The sequence below is a fragment of the Elaeis guineensis genome, chromosome 14 (assembly GCF_000442705.2).
Source record: "Elaeis guineensis isolate ETL-2024a chromosome 14, EG11, whole genome shotgun sequence".
Taxonomy (NCBI): Eukaryota; Viridiplantae; Streptophyta; class Magnoliopsida; order Arecales; family Arecaceae; genus Elaeis; species Elaeis guineensis.
In genome coordinates, this window is record NC_026006.2 from 47,763,112 (window position 1) to 47,782,255 (window position 19,144).

At 35.2% G+C, this 19,144-nt stretch overlaps 1 pseudogene; it reads right to left on the reverse strand.

The window, feature by feature from the left end:
• Positions 1-9,584: 9,584 nt before the first annotated feature.
• On the reverse strand, positions 9,585-18,507 carry LOC105057817 (putative disease resistance protein RGA3; annotated as a pseudogene).
• Positions 18,508-19,144: the final 637 nt, after the last annotated feature.

Below are 19,144 nucleotides of genomic sequence, written 5' to 3' on the forward strand. Positions count from 1 at the left end.
ATTGGCAAATGTATCTAGTGATCCAATTACCTTAAGTTGCTTATATGATGGTCTGACATGGTATGCTTTTCTTTATCTCCACTCATTTCTGCACTCATATTTATCACTGCTAATGAATAAACTAAGGAGAATGGGATGACTAATGAACGGCTCTTAGCCACATCACTCTTACTGTCCCAAGCTAAAGAAGAATGCCTACTGAGCACTTATTAGACACCTACGTTGTTACGCCCCGAATGCAGCACCTTGGTCGGTTATGTGACACAGCCATACGAACCTTAGAGTGATGTCCTAAAGACCATATAAGATTTAAAATAAACAAAAATTCAAATGTTCCTAGAATAAATAATTAAAATAAAATATGTCAACTAAATCGATTCATCAAAATAGATAATCAATTTGTTTAATTATAATTATTCAAATATTTAATGGTATCAGAAATTTAACTAATTAATGAACTAATAACTCTTATACTCAAACTGCTTGCCCAACCCATCCAAACTAAGCATCTTGCATATCTGAAAAAAATATAATATAGAGGTATGAGCTTTCCAGCTTAGTAAGAATCACGGTACATCTACACCAATATAAAACATAAATTAAAAAGACCAATAACCAATATCAAAATGAAAACATGAAAACTCACAACATATATCTAGGATAACTCAAATACTAATGCAAACATATATCAAATATTTTATTAAAAGAGATGGATCATTGCATGCCAACCTTTATTCAACATTGTTTTAATGCATCTTATCATTCGTTTCTCTTTTCATAATTTTAGATTCAATAATTTTTTTTTTCGATTTTATAGTAACCAAGATCATGTCTTAATCCATGTTTGATCGAATTACTACACGTAAGCCAATGGTGACTGTCCAATGTATAAGCTCCTAAATGCTGTCCATGCATAAGTCCATGAAAGCCGTTTTAGACATAAGCTCCTGGAGGCTATCTCATATATAAGCTTATAGAGACTATCCCAGATATAAGCTCCTGAAGACTATCCCATGCATTAGCTCATGGATACTATCTCAAGCATAAGCTCGTAGAAGCTATTCCACATAGTGAGGTTAGTTCAAACCTCTTCTTATTCGCTTGAATAATTATGTTTTACTCTTGATAAATTCATTTAAAATTTACGAGTGAATCCCTTACAAATTTCAAAATAATTTAAGTTACATGTCATATAGTATATCTTCAACTGTCATATCCGAAACCCAACACCCGGATCAGATACGTGATGGCCGCATACTCCTTAGAGCAAGTCCTAAAGAATATGCAAGGTCAAAAATAATTTATTACAACCTCAACATCCATAATGTCTAATTCTAATAATAATTAGTGAATCTTGTATAAATACAAATTAAACTCCTTCAATCTTCTGATCAGATATCAATGATATTCTATCTATGCATCTGCTCATTCGCAAATCCATACCATAGCCAATCATGAGCATCCTGTAACTCTGAGAAGAAAAAGAATGATGAAAGGGTGTGAGCTTCACAGTCCAGTAAGAATCCCATATATCACATCAGTATAATATTATAATCTGAAAATAAAGATACATAATAAAATATAAAATCTCATGTTCAATATTCAGAATACTGCAAACATCCATAAATTATCTGTCTTATCAAAAGAGATGCATCATCATATGTTAACGGGTGAAATACTTTTATTCAGTATTAATTTCATGTCTTATCTTCTATTTCTCTTTTCATAATCACATGATCTTTAACCTTTTTCTTTCTGACTTTGGACTAACCAAATCTATACCTCAATCTTCATTCGAATAAATTTTCACTCATAAGCCTTTCAAAGCTGTCCTAGGCATGAGCTCCTGACCAGTTATCCCATGTACGAAAGTCCGTAAGGGCTGTCCCAGACATAAGCTTCTGACGGACTATCCTAAGCATAAGCTTCTAACGGGCTGTTCCACATAACGAGGCTAGTCCAAATCATATCTTTTTTTTTATTTTTATAAAATTATAATACTTTGACTTTATTAATCAATGTTAATTTACAATGTAATCAAAACAAATATATCATACTCATATAATCATGCCATCAATCACTGATATACATATATTAACATAACATACTCATGCTTAAAAATCATATAAGAAAATAATGGTGTCTCAGGCATAGCAAAATCATCGATCATGAATTTAATGATGCAAAATCAATGATACAATACCAATGATAAAATAGCATATATAATGGTGATCATATATAAGGATTCTTACCTCTATCGATGATTGATCCAAGCATAAGAATCAACAAACTCTTTAATTTATAAATTTTGAAAATAAGATATTTCACTCGATATCTTATGCAGACAGTCGCATCTCTACATGACCATGATCAAATATAAAAAAATCATATATGGAGAAATTATAGATAAATGATCCTAATGATATAAATTCAGGACCTCTCCTAAGATCAACCAAAATTGAGATTTGTCTAAGTATTTAGACCCTTCATTGATCTATAAGACTTTTAGAGAGAGAAAATTCATAAAGAGAGAGAGAAAAAGTCTAGAGCAAAAAATTTTAGAGAGAAAAAATAGAGAGAGAATGTGGAGAGAATCTTCATATCCTTCAGATGAGGTAATTATGATCGAGATCATCAGAAATCATATCAAGATGACTCAATATAGATTAACTATGATCGATGTTATAAATTTTGAATAAGAACTGGACTGGGATCCAACCTACTACATGAATTTCAAAGTGATTTCAGATTATCTTATTTTTATTTCAAGTTTATCTTAGGATCCGTGATGCAATTAGAGAGAGAATAAGAGAGAGTAGAAAGATCCTAGAGAAAGAAAATTTTAGGGAGAGAAAGTAGAGAGAATCTATAGAGAGAAAGTGGAGAGAGAAGGTAGAGAGAGGAGAGAGGAAAGAGAGAGAGAACTCTCTTATTTTTTTCTTTTTTTTTTTTTTCTTTTCTTTTCTTTCCTTTTTTTTTCCTTTCTTTTCCTCTCTTTTTTTTTTCTTCTCTTCTTCTTTTATTCTCTCTCTTTTCTTGGCCGAACAGAGGAGGGACACAAGGGGGAAAAGGGTTTGGTGGCTCGTGCTCTGGTGACATGCAGCGGCACGATTGAAAGTCCGATAATGACGGCCGATGGCGATGGGGCAAGAGATAGTTGGCGGCAAGAACCGCCCAACGAGAAATTAAGAAAGGGGCACGAAAAAATAAGGTTCCTAGGGTTTTTCTTCATTTTTAATAGTTAACCATCCGTAGGTGGTCATAATCTCACCCTGGAGGATTATGGAGAGGCTAAGGGTTATGGTCTAAGGGTGCAGCATCATGGGTGGCAGCATCGGTGGTCGAAAAAGGGAGGAAGAAGGCTCGTTCAAAATAGAGAAAATAGAGAGATTTTTTTTATGGATTTTTTAACAAATTTGATGGTTGACGGCTGCATCCAAGGCCACGGGAAGAAGGAGAAGAAGGAGAGGAAGAAGGGTCAGTGTTTACCTCGAGCTTCAGCAGCATGTCGGCTTCAATTTTTGGCGAGCATGAGTACGATAGGCCTCATCTTCAATGAGAGAAACCAAGGAGAAAGGAGAGAGAAAAAGGTCGGTGGTCATCATGGGTTGTTTAGGAGGGAGAGAGGGAGTCTTATAGAGTGGAGGAGAAGTCGAGTCCCCCCCGGATTCAACTTCTCCTCCAGTGAGGTAAACACTGACATGCTCTCCTTCTTCTCCTTCTTCTTCCCCCCAACAAGAGTCTTCTTCATTTGCTTCTCCTTTTTTTTGGGGGGGGGCTTTCAAGGTTTGGGCTTGGTCCAGGGCCCAAATGGCCGAATTATTATACATTCTCTCCCTTTAAAATAATTTCATCCTCGAAATTAAGTTGTGTTGTTTGAGGTACATACTTCAAAAGTGCATATTCTTCATGTTATTCTCAAGCTTTCACTAATCTCTTACATATTATTTATTTCTCATGATTCTTGATATAACAAAATTATTTGAAATCTCAAATTCTTTCTTTTTATATTGATTTTTCAACTTTTTTGAAGAACCATAACATCTTGCCTTTATATTAAAATATCATAGTTATTTATCTAATACATTTCATTCAAAATTTATAATTATTTCAGACTACCTGTGATAGAAAATAAAGAAAGGCCGATCATCGGGCGCTCTTCATAATCATCGATTTCTTTCTTCTTTTGACCTTTCAATAAATTTAACAAGTAGACTTTCATCTTAAAAAAATCTCAATCTTCTATGTCAGTTCGAGTAACAATATTAAATTTTGAAAAATAAAATCTATGTCAAGACATTCTAGATTTGAACTAATAACAGAACTATCAAGCTATTAACAATATACTTGAGATATCTAGGGTTTCTTGGCATTATCTATAATGAAATAACCTACTGATAAAAATTACATGTATATGATCAGATTAGATCAAAATCTGTAGCAACCTTTCATTATCAATAAAATTCTTCCTTATTTGCAACTAATGTATTCCATAATATCTTTTGATTTAAAGGATTAATATTTTTAATCAATTTAAACCACCACTTTTTTGCTGCGCACTCTGATTTTAATTTACCAAATTATATAGGTTTATTAAAAGATAAGAATATCCTTGTATATTAGATCAATTAAAGATAGATCCAACCTTCAGATTTTATATAAAACTTAGAGCAAAATTTTAAGTTTTTTTTTCTTTACTATCCCTTGGGCATAGTACATCAAAATTAAATCTTTATCTACTTTCTATTTTTGAAATCATTGTATAAGCTTTATCACTCCTCAAGCATCCAACATATCTGGAACTAATTTGAGTTAACCCTTCGATTTACCTTACAATCATTTAGACAACTTTCAAACCAACCTTTCTTTGCAAAAGAATAAACTACAACTTGAACAAACTAGAAAAACTCAAGTCAACATCTTTGTAAGTAAAATCAACTTGGTTATTTCTTATAAAGCTTCCTTCATCATAACCCTTCACATCAATAGATAAATCCATACAAAATATTATCTCTTATATAAGTTATTCAAAATTTAACAATAATAAGATATCTTAGATCAGCTAAAAAATCTGAACTTCAATTTGAATGGTTATTACAGTCTATTATCTTCAACAATCATAAAGAAAAGTAAAGAATCTAATCCAAAGATGAAAATATAAATTATTAAAGATTTCATCATAATATGTATATCATACTCTAACAAAATTAAATTTTTTATTTAATTTAATAATAGTATTAAAATACCTTAGATCCAGTTAGAAAAGTAAATTTTTAACTTAAAATTCAATGCAATTTGAAAGATCAAGAAATCAGATCCAAATATGATATTTTGAATAACCAAAGATTTCATCAAAATGTGTATCTCATATTCTCATAATAAAATCTAAGTATATTTTTCATCTAAAATTGAGTTTGATATATGATCTCTTATAAGTTCAATGCTCAAAAATATATTTTTCTCTCATATGATATAATTTTTTCTTAGACCACATCCTAATTAACTTCCTTTTGATAAGTTCAAAATTTATAATGCTCAGATAATTATCATCAAAATCAAAAAAATTATCATGATCTTTAACCATATAAGTTTAGCATTTCAAAATCATCGAGTATACTCAACATAACTTATCAATACCTTGCACTTCATTCCAGGGTCAACTCTTCTCATACTCAGGTCAACTCTACTAATTGGAATTTAAGGTATTTATGTATAAATTTTATCATAGTATCTATTGATTCAAAATCTTAATATTGAATCTTTTCTTTTATATCTATCATGTTTCTCATGATTGCCGCCTCAAGTTTAAATATTACTAAAGTCACAATCCCAAATAATTATAATCTTAAGCTCAAATATTACTTAAATCATATTCTTTAGTGATCATAATCTAAACTCTAATATCATTCTATCACATCCTTAATAATCATAAACTTAAGCTCTGATATTATCAATCATACTCTATTGATCATGATTTCAGAGTTTTGATATTACCTATGTCACAATCTCTAGCGACCTTAAAGTTTTGATACCACTTAAATCATATTCTCTGATATCACTATGTCACATCCTATTGATCATACATAAAGTTTTGATATCACTTCATAATCTCTAGTGATCTTAAACTTAAGCTCTGAGACCACTTTGTCACATTTCGAATCCAATATCCGAGTCGGATACGTGATGGCCGCACACTCCTTAGAGCAAATCTTAAAGAATATGCAAGATCAAATTCAAATAATTCATTACAACCTCAACACCCATAATATCTAATTCTAATAATAATTAGTAAAACTTGCATAAATACAAATTAAACTCCTTCAATCCTCGGATCAGGTATCAATGATACTCTATCTATGCATCCGCTTACTCGTAAATCCATATCATAGTCAATCATGAGCATCTTGTAACTTTGAGAAGAAAAAAAAAGATGGAGGGGTATGAGCTTCACAGCCCAATAAGAATCCTACATATCACATCAGTATAATATTATAATCTAAAAATAAGGATAAACAATAAAATATAAAATCTCAAGTTCAATATCCAGAATACTGCAAACATTCATAAATTATCTGTCTTGTCAAAAGAGATGCATCATCATATATTAACGGGTGAAATACTTTTATTCAACATTAATTTCATATCTTGTCTTCTATTTCTCTTTTCATAATCACGTAATTTTTAACTTTTTTTTTTCTGACTTTGGACTAACTAAGTCTATACCTCAATCTCCATCTGAATAAATTTCTACTCATAAGCCTTTTAAGGCTATCCCAGGCATGAGCTCCTGATCGGTTGTCCTACGTATGAAAGTCCATGGGGGGCTGTCCCAAGTATAAGCTCCTAACGGACTGTCTCAAGTATAAGTTCTTGACGGACTGTTCCATATGACGAGGCTAGTCCAAATCATATATTTTTTTTATTTTCATGAAATTATAATACTTTGACTTCATTAATCAATTTCAATTTACAGTGTAATCAAAATAAATATATCATACCCATATAATCATACCATCAATCACTGATACATATATATTTACATAATATACTTTGATTAAAAATTATATAAATAAATAATGATGTCTCAGGCATAGCAAAATCATCGATCATGAATTCAACGATGCAAAATCAATAATACAATACCAATGATAAAATAACATATATAATGGTGATCATGTACAGAGATTCTTATCTCTATCGATGATTGATCCAAACATAAGAATCAACGAACTCTTTGATTTACGAATGTCAAAAATAAGATATTCTGCTCGATATTTTATGCAGACAGTCGCATCTCTACATAATCATGATCCAATATAAAAAAAATTATATATAAAAAAATTACGGATAAATGATCTTAATAACATAAATTTAGGACCTCTCCTAAGCTCAACGAAAATTAGAATTTACTAAGTATCTGGACCCTCCACTGGTCCATAAGACTTTTAGAGAGAGAAAATCCATAAAGAGAGAGAAAAAGTCTAAAATAAAAAAAATTTAGAGAGAGAAAATAGATAGAGAAAGTAGAGTGAAAATCTTTATATCCTTCAGATGAGGCAATTATGATCGAGATCATTAGAGGTTATATTAAGGTGATTCAATATGGATTAACTATGATCGATATTATAAATTTCAGATAAGGACCAAACTGGAATCCAACCTACTACATGAATTTTGAAGTGATTCCAGATCATCTTATTTTCATCTCAAGTTTGTCCTAAGATCCGTGATGCAATTAGAGAGAAAATGAGAGAGAATAGAAAGACTCTAGCCAGAGAAAATTTTAGAGAGAGAAAGTAGAGAGAGAATCTATAAAGAGAAAGTGGAGAGAGAAGGTAGAAAGAAGAGAGAGGAAAGAGAGAGAGAACTCTCTCTCATTTTCTTCATTTTCTTTTTTTTTTTTTCCTTTTTCTTTTCTTTTCTTTTCTTTCCTTTTCTTTTTCCTTTCTTTTCCTCTCTTTTTTTTTCTTCTCTTCTTCTTTTCTTCTTTCTCTCTTTCCCTGGCTGAATAGAGGAGGGACATGAAGGAGAAAAGGGTTTGGTGGCTCATGCTCTGGTGAGGTGCGGCAGCATGGTCGGAGGTCCGGTAGTGACGGCTGACGGCGGTGGAGCGAGAGACAGCCGGCGGCAAGGATCGCCCGACGAGAAATCAAGAAAGGGGCATGAAAAAATAGGGTACCTTGAATTTTTCTTTATTGTTGGTAATTAACCGTCCATCGGCAGTTATAATCTCATCGTGGAGGATCAGGGAGAGGCTAAGGATTATGGTCCAAAGGTGCGGCACCATGGGTGGTAGCGTCGGTGGTCGAAAAGGGAGGAAGAAGGCTCGTTCAAAACAGAAAAAACAAGGATTTTTCTTTTTGTGGATTTTTCGACAAATCTGGTGGTTGACGACGGCATCCAAGGCCATGAGAAGAAGGAGAAGAAGGAGAGGAAGAAGGGTCAGTTTTACCTCGGGCTTCAGTAGCATGTCGCCTCCAATTCCCGACGAGCATGAGTATGGTAGGCCTCATCTTCAATGGGAGAAACTAAAGAAAAAGGAGAGAGAAAAAGGCCGGTGGTCATCGTGGATTGTTTAGGAGGGAGGAGAGGGAGTCTTATAGAGTGGAGGGGAGGCCAAATCCCTTCCGAATTCGACTTCTCCTCTGATGAGTTTGGATGGAAGAAGACTCCCAATGGGAGTCTTCTTCATTTGCTTCCCTTTTTTTTGGGGGGGGGGCTTTCAAGGTTTGGGCTTGGTCTAGGGCCCAAATGGCCGGGTTATTACATCAACAACCGATGTTTATGTGTAATAAATATAAATAAAATACTCATAATGAAAATCACATAAGCTATATCATCTCATGCCATCAAATCTCATGATACAAATTCAACGGTACAATTTAATACATAGAATATTTATATTCGTGATCTAGTATGAAGATTCTTTTCTCAATCGACAATATACAATTTAAGACTCGAGATGGGATAATATGACCATGTACAAGTAGTTTTTTTTAACATGAAGAGGAATTTTAAGTCTCCATATTTGCATGAAGAGGTGATGATCTTCATTAGAATGCTGAATAGAAGTGGTAAAGGACATATCCTTAATTAAGAGAACAAAAGAAAGTTTTGTATTACCCCAAATAAACTAGTCGGAACAATTAGTAGTCGAAATAGGGATAGAAAGGATTTGGCGGAGTAAATCTTGAGAACAAATGGGTCAAACACTCCACATTCCATTCACGAGATTCATCAATTAATTCATAAACCTTAAGATCAAAAGACAACTCTAGGATATTTAGGAAAGTAGGCCAATAATTTAAAGGACATGTAGAGATCCATGGGCCATTATAAACATTTATAGAGTCCCCTGAACCAATCAACCACCGAAAGTGGAACTGAACCTTATGCCCAACGATGCAATCTTAGATCAGCTGGTGGATGAATGCCATGGTTTTGTATAATTAACCTAAGATCCAGGAAAGTGATAATTAATTGTGCCCATAACAAATTAGATTCTAAGAGGAGTTGGGCATCCAATTTACATAAACTAATGCTTTTTATGAAACAAAGAAGGAAAATCGAGACCACCCGCAGCCTTAGGGGAACAAACCTGTTCCCATGCAATATGATGAAAAACACAATAATCTGGAGTGCGCCCTCATAAAAAGGAATGGACTTCTTTGTCCATAAGAAAAATGATAGAAAGAGGAACATGTACAACAAAAATTATATGTAAAGGCAATGAAGTAAGAACAGACCTAGCGGCAAAAGATAAATTTCACCATTTCCAAGCAGCAATATTATGGGAGATTTTGCTGAGGAGGGAGTGATAGTGAACCTTGCAGAGCGAATGACTAGATAAAGGCACCCCAGGGTACAACGAGGCATCTATTGTTTAGAAACATGTAAGATATTTAAGATTGATGATTTAATTATAGGATATATAGAAAGACTAAAACAAATAATAGATTTAGCATAATTAACCGGCTGACTTGAATGATAACAATAGGCATCAATAACCGCAGCTAAACAGATCACATCCCTATTAGAAGCACGGGCAACTAAAAGACAATTGTCAGTGTGAAAAACATGAGATATATGAGGACCTTGTCTGGGGTGATGTGCACGCAATAAATGATTATAAATCTTATGTAGATTCCGGCAGTTGGAGAGTTTCAGAGTTTGTAGATTGAGAAGTGTGCTGGTGGCATCAGGTAATGCTTTTATAGAAGTACCAGAGAGGTCCAGGTATCTTAGGTGTTTCAGAAATCCAACTGAGATTGGCAATTGTATGATATCAGTATTATGTAGATCCAATGCTCTCAAGGACCTAGGCTTTGATGATTCCTCAGTCACGGAAATTCTTGTGTGGTATCCCTTTATTGAGGACAGGAGAGTGCGAATATTTGGATAATTATTCAAGGTCCTATGAATATTCAATTGGACATTCTCAGATGTACACAAGTGACGGGTCCTCCTAGATGCATCTTCCCACTTGGCAGGGTCCGGTATGCTAAGGCATTCATCCCCCATAATGGATTGTGCCAGGTCGTGCATGAGGTCATGCATCTTGCATGTTGTTGTATAATAAAGTTCATGCCTGGATGAGCGATCACCGAGATAAAAATAACTTGTACGGTACTCCTCAGCTTCCTTAATATCTTGAAAGAAAGATCTCCAAGCCAACTCATTAAAAATCTCGTGCCCTTTCTCCTCCAACTCCTTTCTTCCATCGGATGGAATGAATCCATTGGCCATCCATAGTTGAATCAACAGATCCTTTTCCATCTCATAATCCTTTGGAAATGTGGCACAAAAAGCGAAGCACTGTTTTAAATGGGAAGGCAGATGACTGTAGCTCAACCTTAGTGCTGGCAAGATCCCATCTTCACCAACCGGCATATCCCAAATCTCACTATCCCTCACAGACAACCATTCCCTTTCCTGGCTCTTGGAATGCATTAAGCCCCCCAGTGTCTTCACTGCTAGAGGCAACCCACCACATTTCTTGACAATCTCCTTGCCGATGCTTACCAGATTTTGATGCTCCTCTGCTCCCTTTTCAAATGCTCTCTTCCTAAACAATGTCCAAGAATCATCCTCGGTCAAATACGCTAGGTGATAAGCGTCGAGTGTACCCATCATGGATGATGCCCGCTCACTTCGTGTAGTCACAATAATCCTACTCCCTTCCCCATCAGTTCCTAGTAAAGTTTTTAACTCGTCCCACTTTTCCCGATCTTCGTTCCAAATGTCGTCTAATACAAGTATCTTTTCCCACTTACAACTTCTCGAAGGCGGCGTTGTAACAACTCCATGTTTGATTCCTGATGTGATAACCTGGCCCAATTGGGCCCAAAACCAGCCCACAAAACCCACCAAAAAAAAAAAAAAAAAAGGAAACAGAGGAGAAGACTCCCGAAGGGAGTCTTCTTCCTCCTCTCACCGGCTCCCAATCGGAGTCGGAGAGAACCCCCTTCCGACTCTATTTAAGGAGGAGAACCCTCCTCTCTCCCTCTCATCAAAGACCCGAGACCCAGTCGATGGCAATCATCGGAAAATCACCGTGGAGACCGTCCCTGTGCCATCCCTTTTGCTCGCCGGAAAAGCCTCGCCGGCATCGAAGGTGAGCCTCCTCCCCTTCCTCTCTTCTCCTCCTTTCTCCCCGTGCCCGTGTGCACGATCGCCGGCGACCGGAGTCGCCGGATTTCTTTGAGAAAGGGATTCGGTCCCTTTTGTATGTTTGGGCATCGATGGCCGCCGCCGGCCACTGGCTTGGCCTTCCTCTTGCTGCTGGGTCACCCCTCCTCCTGTCGACGGCCGTCCCATGCCGGTTGCACCGCCGACCGGCCAGCCAACAGGGGATTGTGAGATCCCCTGTTTCGGCCCAATGGAAGCCCGGGAAGAAGAAAAGAAAAGGGAAGAAGAAGAAGAAAAGAAAAGAAAAGAAAAGAAAAAAAGAAAAAGAAAAATAAAAGAAAAAGGAAAAAGAAAAAGAAAAGAAAAAGGAAAAAGAAAAAGAAAAGAAAAGAAAATGCAAAATATAAAAATAAAAAAATAGAAAAAAAATAAAATAAGAGAAAAATTTTCTCTCTGCTCTCTTTCTCCCTCTTTCTCTCTCTTTCTCTCTCTATTTTCTCTCTCTAAAAAGAAAAGAAAAAAAAAAGAAAAAGAAAAAGAAAAAGAAAAGAAAAATATATATATATATAATGATAATAATAAAAAATTTATGTGAGAGAAAGCTTCTCTCATCTCTCTCTTAAGTCTTTCTCTCTCTAAAATTGTACTTTCTCTCTCTAGATTTTCATCCTATTTTCTCTCTCATGATTGACTTTCTCTCTCTAAGAAGGTCTATGAATCCTGTACCGAATCATGCTTTCATCTTTTAGGGGCTCATATTGACTCTAACAAGATGATTTGAAGTTGCTTTGATATCCGTGCTGTATGTCAACTTCATTTGGCCATGTCAAGTATTTTTCAAACCCATTGTTAAGGAATCCTATTAATTAATCTTGACCTTAATTCGATCTGTGCTTCACGATTTCTTGATCAAGTCACTTGAATCTGACCCTCAGATCAGAGATCCTGAATTGCCCTGGTATCTGGATGGTCCGACACATCCGGTCAACAGTCCTCTTTCTTTATGATTTAATCTTATTATATTCATGGAATAGAAATTGATGATGATTTGATATTTTAAATAGGATTAGCTGATTCTTCTAACGAAGTCTGAAGATCTAAGATAAACGAGGTAAGTGGATCTTATGCTCCTTATTTAATTTTTAAATGATCATATTTTTATGTAAAGAATTACTATTGATGAAATCATAATTTTTCATAAAATAAGGATCGGCATATATGATATGAAAAAGCATGTTTTATTATAAGCATTGATTTCATGAATATGTCTTATGAAAATAGCATGATTATGAAGCATGAATTTTATTGTTTTTCCATCTATGTATATGTATGCTTTAAGAAAAAGATATAATGATTTCAAAGGCTCTCAGATGGCTATGAATGAATCCCTTCAGAAAGGTCGACATCCGGAGCTAGCATCCACATGAAACATGGCCCTGCCAGCGGGTATAAAGTTGGCACATGAATTAAGAACTCTGTCGATTAAGAAACATGGCCCTGTCACGGGTATAATAGTGACCTTAGCATGAATATCTGTGAGTAATGTTTTGAAACATGTCATGAATACATGATGAAAATGATTTACGATTCATGATTGTGAAATATACATGATTTATGCATGCATGATGAGTTTATAACTTATTTTGTTATATGCTCTATGAAATGCTTTATTTTATATTATCTGTTATTTTTTAAATATTACATTATCATGAAAAACTTATGCTTGATCCGATAAGGAAGCGCAAGTTCTACTTACTGGGCTAGTGTAGCTCATATTCTTTTTATTTTCTTTTTGTTTGAACAGAGAAATAAGGTTAGGATCGGCAAAAGGAATCCAAGCTTGAAGATCGGCATAGCAAGCTTGAAAATTTGACAGCAGAAGTTTAATTTATTTTATAATCATGGATTTGTAGTTATTTATGAATGTTGAGATTCGGGTTAGTACTTTCTTTTGGATTTAGATGCTCTGAACCAATATTGATTCGATTATTTGATGAATAATAGAATTGAATCTTTTTATTTGATGGATTTTAGATAATTATGATGGATTGGCTTCGTGTTATCGTGGGCTCCATCCCTCGGTAGCATGACCGTGTTATGTTTCGAATTTGGGGCGTGACATTTTATGATATCAGAGCTTAGGTTATAATCATTGGAGATTATGATATAAATGATATAAATGATTAGGATATGATAGAATAATATCAGAGCTTAGGTTTAAGATCATTGAGATTATAAAGTGATATCAAGACTTTATGTATGATCAATAGGATGTGACCGAGTGGAGTATAATGGATAATATCAGAGCTTAAGATTATGATCATTAAGGATGTGATAGAATGATATAAAGTTTAGGTTATGATCACTAGAGAATATGACTTAAGTGATATTTGAACTTAAGGTTATCATTATTCGGGATTGTGACTTTATTGATATTTGAACTTGAGGCTAAGATCATGAGGAACATGATAGATATAAAAAAAAAGATTCAATAATTTGATTTCGAATCAATAGGTGTTATGATGAAATTTATGCATAAGTGGCATGTGATGTCTATAATAGAATTGATGAGTTATATCTTAGATTTCAATTAGCAAGGTTGACCTGAGTACGAGAAGTGTTGACCTTAAAATGAAGTGGGAGGTATTGATATATTATGTTAAGTATATTTGATGACATTGGAATGCTAAACCTATATGGATAAAGGACATGATAACTTTGCTGATTTTGATGTTAATTTCTTTGCAAAGAAAAGTTGGTTTGAAAGTTGTCTAAATGATTGTAAAGTAAATCGAAGGTTAACTCAAATTAATTCTAGACATATTGGATTCTTGAGGAGTTGTGAAGCTTATGTAATAAGTTCAAACATAGAAGATGGATGAAGATTTAATTTTGATGTGCTATGCCTAAGAGATAGTAATGACGAGGAAACCTTAAATTTTACCCTAAATTTTATATGAAATCTGAAAGTTGGATCTATCTTTGATTAATTTAATATACAAAAATATTTTTATTTTTGATAGATTTAGATAATTTGGTAAGTTGAGATCAGAGTGCGCAGCAAAAGCGTGATGGTCTGAATTGATTAAAAATATTAATCCTTTAAATCAAAGGATATTATGAAATACGTTAGTTATAAATAAAGAAGGATTTTACTGATAATAAATGGATGCTAGAGAGAAAATCTATCTAATCCAGGAAAGACTCAAGGCAGTACAGGATAGACAGAAGAGTTGGCTAGATAGAAAAAGAAGAGAATTGAAATTTCAGATCGGTGATCATAATTTTCTAAAAGTATCACCTACAAAAAAGTGTCATGAGCTTTGGGAGACATGGCAAGCTGAGTCCGCGATATATTAGACCTTTTGAAATTTTGAGCCGAGTAGGAGATGTTGCTTACGAACTAGCTTTACCACCAGATTTATTCTAAGTGCACAATGTCTTTCATGTTTCACTACCAAAAAAAAAAATTTTTACCTGATCCAAATAATGTGATAAAGTATGAGCCATTACAAGTTCATGAAGATTTAACCTATGAAGAATTTTTTTCTTCGAATTATTGATCGAAAAGAGCAAGTTCTAAGACAGCGCATCATTCCATATGTGAAGATTCATTGGAGTAATCATGAAGAGAGAGAAGCTACATGGGAGCTTGAAGATGATATGAAGACGAGATATCCACACTTATTTGAAAATGAAGGTATGTTAAATTTCGAGTTTTTAAGGGAGGTAGAATGTGATAACCCGGCCCAATTGGGCCCAAAACCAGCCCACAAAGCCCAAGGGAAACAGAGGAGAAGACTCCCGAAGGGAGTCTTCTTCCTCCTCTCACCGGCTCCCAATCGGAGTCGGAGAGAGCCCCCTCCGGCTCTATTTAAGGAGGAGAACCCTCCTCTCTCCCTCTCATCAAAGATCCGAGACCCAGTCGACGGCAATCGTCAGAAAATCATCGCGGAGACCGTCCCTGTGCCATCCCTTTTGCTCGTCGGAAAAGCCTCGCTGGCGTCGAAGGTGAGCCTCCTCCCCTTCGTCTCTTCTCCTCCTTTCTCCCCGTGCCCGTGTGCACGATCGCCGGCAACCGGAGTCGCCAGATTTCTTTGAGCAAGGGATTCGGTCCCTTTTGTATGTTTGGGCGTCGGTGGCCACCGCCGGCCACCGGCTTGGCCTTCCTCTTGCCGCTGGGTCGCCCCTCCTCCTACCGATGGCCGCCCCATGTCGGTTGCACCGCCGGCTGGCCAGCCAACAGGGGATTGTGAGATCCCCTGTTTCGGCCCAATGGAAGCCCGGGAACAAGAAAAAAAAAGGAAGAAGAAGAAGAAAAGAAAAGAAAAGAAAAAAAGAAAAAGAAAAAGAAAAGAAAAAGGAAAAAGAAAAAGAAAAGAAAATGTAAAATAGAAAAATAAAAAAAATAGAAAAAAATAAAATAAGAGAAAAATTTCTTTTCTCCCCTCTTTCTCCCTCTTTCTCTCTCTATTTTCTCTCTCTAAAAAGAAAAGAAAAAAAAGAAAAAGAAAAAAAAAAGAAAAAAAAAATATATATAATGATAATAATAAAAAATTTATGTGAGAGAAAGCTCTCTCATCTCTCTCTTAAGTCTTTCTCTCTCTAGAATTGGACTTTCTCTCTCTAGATTTTCTCCCTATTTTCTCTCTCATGATTGACTTTCTCTCTCTAAGAAGGTCTATGAATCCTGTATCGAATCATGCTTTCATCTTTTAGGGGCTCATATTGACTCTAACAAGATGATCCGAAGTTGCTTTGATATCCGTGCTGTATGTCAACTTCATTTGGCCATATCAAGTATTTTTCAAACCCATTATTAAGGAACCCTATTGATTGATCTTGATCTTAATTCGATCTGTGCTTCACGATTTCTTGATCAAGTCACTTGAATCTGACCCTCAGATCAGAGACCCTGAATTGCCCTGGTATCTGGATGGTCCGACACATCCGATCAACAATCCTCTTTCCTTATGATTTAATCTTATTATATTCATGGAATAGAAATTGATGATGATTTGATATTTTAAATAGGATTAGCTGATTCTTCTAACGAAGTCTGAAGATCTAAGATAAAAGAGGTAAGTGGATCTTATGCTCCTTATTTAATTTTTAAATGATCATGTTTTTATGTAAAGAATTGCTATTGATGAAATCATAATTTTTCATAAAATAAGGATCGGCATATGTGATATGAAAAAGTATGTTTTATTATAAGCATTGATTTCATGAATATGTCTTATGAAAATAGCATGATTATGAAGCATGAATTTCATTGTTTTCCCATCTATGTATATGTATGCTTTAAGAAAAAGATATAATGATTTCAAAGGCTCTCAGATGGCTATGAATGAATCCCTTCGGAAAGATCGATATCCGAAGCTAGCATCCATACGAAACATGACCCTGCCAGCGGGTATAAAGTTGGCACATGAATTAAAAACTCTGTCGATTAAGAAACATGGCCCTGTTATGAGTATAATAGTGACCTTAGCATGAATATCTGTGAGCAATGTTTTGAAGCATGCCATGAATACATGATGAAAATGATTTACGATTCATGATTGTGAAATATATATGATTTATGCATGCATGATGAGTTTATAACTTGTTTTGTTATATGCTCTATGAAATGCTTTATTTTGTATTATCTGTTATTTTCTAAATATTACATTATCATGAAAAACTTATGCTTGATCCGATAAGGAAGCGCAAGTTCTACTTACTGGGCTAGTGTAGCTCATATTCTTTTTGTTTTCTTTTTGTTTGAACAGAGAAATAAGATTAGGATCGGTAAAAGGAATCCAAGCTTGAAGATCGGCATAGCAAGTTTAAGCAGCAGAAGTTTAATTTATTTTATAATCATGAATTTGTAGTTATTTATGAATGTTGAGATTCGGATTAGTAATTTCTTTTAGATTTAGATGCTCTGAACCAATATTGGTTCGATTATTTGATGAATAATAGAATTGAATCTTTTTATTTGACGGATTTTAGATGATTATGATAGATTGACTTCGTGTTATCGTGGGCTCCATCCCTCGGTAGCATGGCCGTGTTATGTCTCGGATTTGGGGCGTGATACCTGATACTCAGTTTCTATTGCTGAAGCTATTATTGCTTTAGCAAGTGTTGCTATACGGAACACATCCGACACATAGACCCACATAAGTGACTGGAAATGCTTCTTAACCCTCCCATCTTAGAAAATCATTTTGGCCAGTGTGGTCTTACCCAGGCCCCCCATACCAACAATGGGAAGGACAGCAACCTTCTGGTTGCAATCATGATCCAGTAACAACTTCACTATTTTTTCTTTATCTTCGTCCCTACCAATGACATTTGACTCATCAATATAGGAGTGGGTTTGTGGCCTATCCCTGTATTGTGATGGTGTTTTGACCGTGAAATTGAATTTATGTCCCTCATCTACGATTTTCTCTATTTTGTCAACAATAATTCAACTGTTGCCCCAACTTAAAACGAAACCAAACTGGATTATGTAAAGAAAAGAAGCTGCGCACCTTTTTCTTCATATCGACCTGAATCTCCATCTTCCGCCGCATTACTTCCAAATTGAACTCATCCAGTATGTCGTCTGCTTCGTAGGCTGCATCCTTCAGTGCTGCCAACCACTTCTTCACAGCTGGATCCCTGACTTGCCGCTCCTCTGCATCTCCAAGTATGGACTGGATTGCCAACAGCATTCTTTCCAGCTTTTCTCGCTTCTTTTGGATGCCCCACATCACTCCAAACTTTAGGAGAAGACGGTCGGCTGCCTTCTCCATGACCACATCTAGGAACGGTGAGAGAAGTACCTCAGCCATTACTCTTACCGAGAGAGAATAGTCTATGCTCGACTTGTGAAGAAGCAAACGATCTCTGATGAGGGTTGATTAATCACAAAGATAGGGCCTCAGGGAATAAAGAGTTCGCTGAAAGCTTTACTTTTTTTCTATTTTTGCATCTGATTCGTTGCCTCTGTTCTGTTTTTTTTTTTTTTTTTTTGGAATCTAATTCGATGCTTCTCCTTTTTCTTTCTTTCCGCTTTTCTTTTATAAAAAATATATAATTCGATGCCTCTCCTGCTTCTTTTTGGCACCTTCTGTGGAAGTTAAATCTCAGCCCTCCCATCGCCCAAATAAAAAGAAAAATCTCAGCCCTCTAATTAGTAAAGAAGCCCAAAAAGTTTGAAGTATTTCAAAAATTTCAAGATATCTCGCGTGGGACAATCTCAGTTAACAGGTATCCAAGTGGTAGTTCATTCTTCTTATATATATATATATATATATATGCAAGTATCATACAGGATTATAGGTTCATGTTCTTTGAATTTGAGCGTATTGCATGGTACAACCAATCCCATTGGCATGAAAGCATAGGAGGTTCCATTCTTCTCCAACTTCTGTATTAAAAGTGCTGGGACTTCAAACGCGAGAAAGAATGTAAGAGAGTGGAGCTTAAAGAAAACATGTTGAGAAAGATGGGGATCACCATTAACAATAAAGCTTAAAAA